Here is a 9,548-nt window from a genome sequence, read left to right on the forward strand (position 1 = left end):
GTCTTCACCCCTTTCGGGAAGGCCAGAAGAGTGGGGGCCTGTCTCACCTCTGGGGGAAGAGTGTTCCATAGGGTGGGGGCAATGACAGAGAAGGCTTTTATTTTATTTTATTTTATTTTATTTTATTTTATTATTTGTATAGCCACCCATCTCACATCTGGGGCTCTGGGCAGCTTCCATCATTAAAACAACCACACAAATAACCAGTAAACAAAATACAGATATCAATGAAAACAATAACCCTGTTAAAACCAGATTAAAATCATAATACGTGCAATAATATTATAGTATAATGCATTATAATAATGATATAATAATAATAATATAGGCAAGCGCAAGTCTTACGTCAATCAATAGAGCCATCTAGCAGGCTCCAAACCATAGCTGGATCCCCAGGCACGATGACAGGGCCAGGTCTTGAGAGCCAGGAGGGTCACGGCCAGTCTAACCTTGGGGGGAGATGATGTTCCAAAGGGTGGGCACCATGGCAGAAAAGGCTCTCCTCTTGGGACCCATCAGATGCTACTCCTTAATAGATGGGACCTGTAACATGCCGCTTCTTCTAAATCACGGTTAACAAAGTTCTAGTTAATGAAATGATGGTTTACGGACCTAACCCAATTACCTGGATTTCCACAGCACACTGAACCATAATCTGAACATGTTCCTCTGGCACAATGTTCCTCTAGCACATTATTTTTCAAGCTTGGCAACTTTTAAGATGTGTGGACTTCAACTCCCAGAATTCCCTAGCCAGCATGAATTCCCCACCCAACCTCCCAGAATTCCCTAGCTGAGCTAAAACCAACCCAGCTGTATTCGGTCCTGAGAAACAAGATGAAATGACCAAGGGGCTGGAGTTCTGTGAAGGAAGGGTCCGATATCTTTCCCTAAATCAGTAATTTAGGGAAAGGGAATCCAAAGGGGACTTAATACAACTCTTTTCCCTGGTAGGGAGACTTTGGCCAAACTCACTGAGAACTGATTGACTGATTATGTGCCATCAAGTCATTTTCAACTCCTAGTGACCACATAGATTTTATCCGTGACGATCTCACTGAGCCTTATGGCAGGTATAGTCCAATACACCTGGATGGCGCCAGGATGCAGAAAACTATCATTGACATAGGTGCATTTTTCTCTCATAATTCCAACACTTGGCAGCCTTCTCTGTCATTGCCCCCACCCTATGGAACACTCTTCCCCCAGAGGTGAGACAGGCCCCCACTCTTCTGGCCTTCCCGAAAGGGGTGAAGACCTGGCTCTGCCATCTCCCTTGGGCCATGAAGAGGGGTAACCAACCCTGGGGGTGCTTAGCACCCTGATGGTGCTCCCATACGTTAATTTAAGAACTTTTTACCAGCCTTTCCCTTGGAATATATTATTCATTCAAGATGGCTGTTTTTTACTGCATATTTTGAAGCTGAGCGTAACAAACTGGTGAACTTTGTTATCACAAGATATCAGAGGGTTTTAAAAAGAATTAGACCAAGACCAGGTCAACATCCTTTAATGATTCTAGGTGACCTTCAGATTCAGAAGGTTCCACTTGATCAATTTCATTACTCTACCGTCTTCCTCTCTCCCTCCGATCTTCCTGTGAATTAGTCGCTAGTGCAGAATGACTTTCAATAAGTACATTAACAGGCAATTAACACATTTTACTCTGTTTTGATTGTTCAGATTTATACCTGGGTTCAGGATGAAAATGAGTTAATGCACTGTTTCTCAACGTCAGCACCTTTAAGATGTGTGGACTTCAACTCCCAGAATTCCCCAGCCAAGGGGAATTCTGGGAGTTGAAGTCCATACATCTTAAAGGTGCTGACGTTGAAAAACGCTTGGGATAATGCATGGGGGCTCTCTCTGTCTGAATTATCCCCAAAATTTTTAAACAAATTTAAGGGGATGCCTATAGTCTCTTGGTCAAGGAGTCAATTATTGTTCACATTCAGCCTTCATAACATGGCATAAAGCATATAAAATGTATATGGTTTATTATGTATACACTGTATTACTGAAGGTCACCAGTAATGTAAACATTATCCCTTTACATTATGCCACATGACAAATGTGATGTGTATGTGATTTATGTCTATGTGATTTATGTTTATGTTTATTTTATTTTATTTTGGTGGGGATAGCAAACATTCATACAACCTACCCATCACATCATTGTCTTTCAGGGTAAAGCAGTGTTACACAAAGCCCACAAAAGGAATAAGAAATAGTTAGCAAAATAAATATATAAGGAAAAAGGAAAGGAAATATACTAAATCAGAGCACTGCAGTGGTTACAGTGTTGGTCTGGGACCAGGAAGATCCCAGTTCAAATCCATGCTCAGCCAGTTACTTTATGACTTTGGACCAATTCTTCCCTCTGTCTTTCTCTCTGTCAGCCTACCTCACTGGGTTGTTGTGAAAAAGCAATAAGACTGAGTGCTCTGTATACTACTCTGAGCTGTAAATGAGATGTAAATCTGTCAAATTAGATAAATAGCTCAAAACTACAGTTTACACCACAGACTGAAGACTGGTTCTGTTTGCCACATTCCTATTGACAAACAGCTCATTTCAATCACTAAAAACTACTAAAATAGTTTCCACATTACCTATCTACCCATCTGTACAGATTTGACAAATATAGGTAGCCCTCAACTTACGACCACAATTGGGATCGGAATTTCCATCGTAAGTCATTGTGGTCATAAGTTGAGTCACCACGTGACTGGACCCGATTTTATGACCGTTTTTACGGTGGTTGTTAAGCAAATCATAGGTCATTAAGTGAATCATGCAGTCATTAAGCGAGTCCAGCTTCCGCAATGGGCATTTTTTGTCAAAAAACAGCAAACAAATCACAAAACGTGATCATGTGACCATGGGACACTGCAACCGGTCGTAAATGCGAGCCGATAGCCAAGTGCCTGAAATGTGATCATGTGACTGCAGGGGTGATAGTGCAATGTTTGCAATGCTTGGAGGTGCTTTACAGGCCGTAAAACACCCATTATGAGGCTGTCATAACTTTGGACCATTGTTAAACGAATGGTTGTAAGTTGAGAACTACCTGTACTTTCATTGGCCTTTAAAAAACCACTCTATGAAGCACGGAGAGGACCTTGCATGTGTGACTCAGAGTCACAGTGTCATGTTCACTGATTCAATGCAGTTTATACATTGTAACGTTTCACATGCCATGGCGCTGACGCACGTTTCTGTTTGGGAGGGAACTGATGTGAGACCTTGTACCAAGCTCTGTATGTGAAATCAGTACAATGGAATGTGTTTGGGTTATGTGCTCTGCTCAAGGACTTTTCCCGCAGACCATCAGAAACCGTTAGGAGCACCTGGGATTGTGAACTTGAGAAGATTCTACACGGGGAGGGATTTCATTTGCACCGAGGGTTTTTAGTTTGAATTTGGCGCGCTTTCATCATTCTCAGCTTTCTCTGTGATCCTGCATACTATTCTTTAATAAATCAGATATCTTTGAATTCCTACTCATGAGTCTGATGGTGTTTTAGAATAGGCAACCATTACATAAAGCTGAGAATGATCAGCCAGTGGCCAGCCCATCCCGCCCCTGGGACAAGATTTCTATGGATTTCATTGTGGACCTACCTCCTGGTCAGAAAAAAACTGTCATTTGGATTGTAAAAGATTTTTTCTCTAAACAAGCTCATTTCATTCCATGTGCATCCATCCCGTCAGCCCCACAATTAGCGTGCCTATTTCTCCACCACATCTACCACCTCCACGGTAGCCCCTCCCATTTAATTTCTGAGCACGGCACACAGTTTACTTCCCAATTTTGGAAATCATTTTTAAAATTGGCACTAAACCAGCACTGTCTATATCGTCCCATCCACAGACTGACAGTTCTACTGAGATTTTAAATGCCACTCTTGAACAGTTTCTTAGAGCATACATTAACTACCATCAGGACGATTGGGTCGAGTTGTTACCTTTTGCTGAAGTTGCTTACAACAATGCTGTGCATCAAAGTACCGGACAAACCCCTTTTTGCGTGGTTTGTGGTCACGACTTTGTTCCCATCCCTGAACTGCCACAGCCCCCTTCCCAAACATCTTCTGTGTCTCACTGGGCTGTTACTGTCTGATTCCTGGCCAGTAATTCAACAAGCTTTGGCTGATGCCCAGGCTGCTTACAAGTCTCAAGCTGATAAGCATTGTTCTTTACAACATGACTTCAAAGTTGGGGATCAGGTGTATCTATCTACTAAATTTATCAAAACACCTCAACCCTCTAAAAAACTTGCTCCCAAATTCATTGGCCCTTTTCCTGTTGTTCATCTTGTCAATCCAGTTACTGTTAAATTGGACCTGCCTCACAATTTGAAACGCTTGCACCCTGTTTTCCATTGCAGCTTGCTTAAGCCTGGGCACCACTCACCGCGTTGGCACCCTCAACCTCCTCCTCCTGCTCCAATTATGATTGTCGGCCAGCAACACTTTGAAGTCAAGAACATCATTGATTCTCGCAAGCTTCGAGGCACCCTGCAGTATCTGGTCCGATGGAAACACTTTCCTCATCCTGAATGGGTGTCTGCCCACCATGTTTCCGCTCCTGATTTAATTAACCATTTCCACCTTGCTTATTCTTTGAAGCCTGCTGCTTAACGTATTCTTCATTTTGCGGGGGGGCAGTATGTCATGTTCACTGATTCAATGTAGTTTATACATTGTAACGTTTCACATGCCATGGCGCTGATGCACCTTTCTGTTTGGGAGGGAGCTGCTATGAGACCTTGTGCCAAGCTCTGTATCTGTGTTCATTACAGTGGAATGTGTTTGGGTTATTTTCTCCATTCAAGGACTTTTCCCGCGGACCATCAGAAACCGTTCGGAGCACCTGGGATTGTGAACTTGAGAAGATTCTACGGGGGGAGGGATTTCATTTGCACCGAGGGTTTTTAATTTGAATTTGGCGCGCTTTCATCATTTTCAGCTATCTCTGTGATCCTGCATACTATTCTTTAATAAATCAAATATCTTTGAATTCACACTCATGAGTCTGATGGTGTTTTAGAATAGGCAACCATTACACACAGCAGGATCCCAAGGAGACTCTCATGAAAGTGTCACCACTCTTGCAAGTGGCTTTTCACCAACACACTTCAGGGAAGAATTTTTAATTAATTTATTTTTTTGACAGCTAAGTTGGTGAAAATAAGTTACCTTTTAACTGAGGCTCCATCTTCAGACTTGGAGATTTTTTTGGTAATGTTTCCTAAGAGTTATGGGCATTTAGAATGTAGAGACTTCGAAGCTCAGATAATTGTTCAAAGCAAACTGGGAATGTTGACTTGCTTTATGGCCTCATTGATGAACTATTTCCATTGATCTCCCTTTAATCAGATCGTTCCTATATGTAATTTGGGAGGTGGGGAAGTGGCAGGAAGACAGATAGGAGCAATTTTGGATCAGAGCTGTTTTTGTTTCAGTGTACTTTGATCTCAGAAGAAGATGTGTGACAACATGAATATAAATCAGGACATCAGTTGGAACAAAGCTGGTGTTTCTTTTTCGTAATGAGAACAGCTACTCCTTGGCTAGGAAAGATATGGATCAAACTGAAAGATCTTAAATTGTGTGACTCTTTTCACATGACACCCTAAGCTGGTACTAGAGAGCCAGTTTGGTCTAGTGGTTAAGGTGCTGGGCTAGAAACAAGGAGACTGTGAGTTCTAGTCCTGCCTTAGGCATTAAAGCTGGCTGGGTGACCTTTGGCCAGTCCCTCACTCTCAGCCCAACCCACCTCACAGGGCTGTTGTTGTGGGGAAAATAGGAGGAGGAAGGAGTATTAGGTATATTCGCTGCCTTGAGTTATTTATAAAAATAATAAAGGTGGGATAGAAAGTAAGTGGGATACCAAGTCATCTTGTCTGCCTCCTGAAGAATCTGTATAACGACCAAGTAGCAACAGTAAGAACAGACCACGGAACAACGGACTGGTTTAAGATTGGGAAAGGAGTACGGCAGGGCTGTATCCTCTCACCCTACCTATTCAACTTGTATGCAGAACACATCATGCAACATGCTGGGCTTGAGGAATCCAAGGCTGGAGTTAAAATCGCTGGAGGAAACATTAACCATCTCAGATATGCAGATGACACCACTTTGATGGCTGAAAGCAAAGAGGAACTGAGGAGCCTTATGATGAAGGTGAAAGAAGAAAGTGCAAAAGCTGGCTTGCAGCTAAACCTCAGAAAAACCAAGATTATGGCAACCAGCTTGATTGATAACTGGCAAATAGAGGGAGAAAATGTAGAAGCAGTGAAAGACCTTGTATTTCTAGGTGCAAAGATTACTGCAGATGCTGACTGCAGTCAGGAAATCAGAAGACGCTTAATCCTTGGGAGAAGAGCAATGACAAATCTCGATAAAATAGTGAAGAGCAGAGACATCACACTGACAACAAAGGCCTGCATAGTTAAAGCAATGGTGTTCCCCATAATAACATATGGCTGCGAGAGCTGGACCATAAGGAAGGCTGAGAGAAGGAAGATCGATGCTTTTGAACTGTGGTGTTGGAGGGAAATTCTGAGAGTGCCTTGGACTGCCAGAAGATCAAACCAGTCCATCCTCCAGGAAATAAAGCCAGACTGCTCACTTGAGGGAATGATATTAAAGGCAAAACTGAAATACTTTGGCCACATAATGAGAAGACAGGACACCCTGGAGAAGATGCTGATGCTAGGGAGAGTGGAAGGCAAAAGGAAGAGGGGCCGACCAAGGGCAGGATGGATGGATGATATTCTAGAGGGGACGGACTCATCCCTGGGGGAGCTGGGGGTGTTGACGACCGACAGGAAGCTCTGGCGTGGGCTGGTCCATGAAGTCACGAAGAGTCGGAAGCGACTAAACAAATAAACAACAAGAAAGTAAGTAAATAAGTAAATAAATAACTACCACCAGATCTGGACTGCAAAGGTAATCCACTAGATGGCAGCAGAGAGATTGCAGTTCTAGCTTTTTGCTTCCACCTAGTGGATATCGAGATTTCTGCAGCCCAGATCCTGTAACCCTAACTAATTTCAAAAGCTCAAGTTAGAGCGTGTGTTGGTTTTAAAACCCTGTTGCATTTTAACCAAATGCAAGTTCACTTATTAACGTTGCTTTGTAGCTTATGCTGTACTGGGGGAGGGAATCATTCTAAAACATGCAGATCTCCCTATATCAGAAAATTACTGCAATCCACAATGGTATTAACACAAACATGGTTTACAGTACAGGTAGTCCTCATTTAGCAGTTGCCTCGTTTAGCGACCATTTGCATTTACAATGGTGATGAAAAAGTAACTTTGCAACCAATCCTCATATTTATGACTTTGGCAGGTCTGTAAAGCAAAGGAAAGCTGAAGTCAGATCATGAGCACATTTGTGGGTTCCCTCAGCAACCGCTCCACTTAATGACTGAGTTGCTGGTCTCAATTGTGGCCGCTAAACGAGGACTACCTGTATCAGAACATTACCAACACTGCATTTTAAATGTATTCTTCAAGTGCTCTGTCTCTCTCTGTTTAAAAAGGATCCATCATTTAATCTGAGAAAGAAAAGCGTAGGATACTCCCTTGTTGATTTATGTTCAGTGATGTGATACTTAGATAGGAACTGTAAGAACAGCTGCCATATCATTTAACAATTAAGGAACCAGATTACTGAATCAATAGTTGTCTGGGCATTTGAATTACAAGGTATGCATATGAAGGGGTCTCAGCTAGGCTGAAGTTGGAGTCGTCTGTCAGAAACTGTTCTGTTGACAGCTTCTGAGGAGTTCCTTTAAATGGGCTTTATACTCTCTGATGGGGCTCATATATTGCGACAATGAGTTAACCATGATTTTATTGAACAGCACTCAGTAGACTTTGTGGAGATCTTCAACCCCCTGCGATTCTGTTTTTTATTCATTGATTAATATTAAGGATTTTCATATAATAAAAGATGAATCACAAGAAAAAAAAAAAGAAATGAAAACAAAAAGGGCAAGAAAAGAAAAAATAAAACAAAACTTAGAAACATATAAATGACTTCCAACCTTCTTTTCAACAGAGAACTACAGCCTTATTGTCCCGCCGCCCTCTTAAATATTTTACAAATCCCCTCACCCCTTCATTCAGTCTACATCTTTGTTAATCTTCAGATCCATAAATCATCCATTTGTTTTTTTTAAATTTCTTTCAGCAAAAAGTCGATGTAAGGTTTCCAGTCTTTCAAAAAAAAAGTTCCCTCTTCTCTGACCAAACCCTTTTGCCATTTCTGCAAATTCTGACGTTTTCACAATCCATTCCTTCCCTGTGGGGATTCCATTATTCTTCACACCCCTGTGATTCTGAAAAAAAAGAAAAAAAGGTGGGGGGGAAGGGCATGCCAACTAGTGAAGAGATTTTAGCCTGCTGTCCTGGGCAAAGCCAGGTCCTGTATCTACCCCTGGGGCAGATCCATTTCTTACTGCACCTGGGAAGGGATGGAAACCGGGAAACTGGCAAATTGTCCACAGAAGCCCCGTTTGGCATTCCTTCTTATTTTCAGAATGCTGCAATGAGGACACGCATCAGGCATGACAGCACTTTGGAGCTGTGCAGGTGAAGTGTTGTACAAAGATACGGAGGGAAAAAGTGACAAGGGAGACAGGAATGCAGAAAATAGAGCCTGAATGAAGGTAGCAAAAGGTGGGCTGCATCAGAGCTGGTTAGTGACCTCAGCAGACAGAGTCTGCCTATGCTTCCCAACACACCAAAATATATATTTAGTTACATTCCCAACAGGTCCACTGACTTCACCTCCAAAATAACAGGTGGCAAAGCATTACATACACACCTTGCAGCGACGGTGGGACAATGTGGAGTCTGGGAGAAACAACTTACAAGTGACACCATAAGGCAGCTTCAGTTCTGGCCTGGGGTTTTAACCCATGCAATCAAGGGAGAAAATGGGGCTGTCAGGATGTGGCGATGCAGCTGTCAATTGCAGGATGGGTTAAATTGTTCTTAAGTCCTTCAGAGAAAATCAAGGTGTTCCCACAGCAATGGGGTGTGGTTGGCTTATTTCGAGGAGGACATTCAACCTGGTCTTCCATGAGGTGTGTGGGAAGCAGGATTGCTTTCAATCCTCCTATTCCCAACTATCTGTTACTCCATCAGAATTAACCATCTGGAAGGCAGGACCCTGATGCTGATGGTCCCACCCAGAGCATGAGAAATTTCCTGATTTCAGTTTGGAGACATCCCGTGAGTGTGAAGTAGCAAGAGAAATGCAGCCGAGATCAGCAGGAGCTGAAGGACCACGGGTCACTCCCTACAAACAGGCCAACTGCTGAAGGAAGTGAGCGAATTCTGCTCCAAAATTTTAAATAGTCCAAATTCACTCTAGGCCAGTGTTTCTCAACCTTGGCAGCTTGAAGCTGTGTGGACTTCAACTCCCAGAATTCCCCTGCCAGCCATTCTGCAAAGTAATATTGCAAAAAAAATATTTTAAAATCGAAGAATGGGCAGGGCAGAGAGTAGAAATATCAATTGCAGAGGG

The sequence above is a fragment of the Candoia aspera genome, chromosome 11 (genome assembly GCF_035149785.1).
Source record: "Candoia aspera isolate rCanAsp1 chromosome 11, rCanAsp1.hap2, whole genome shotgun sequence".
NCBI lineage: Eukaryota > Metazoa > Chordata > Lepidosauria > Squamata > Boidae > Candoia > Candoia aspera.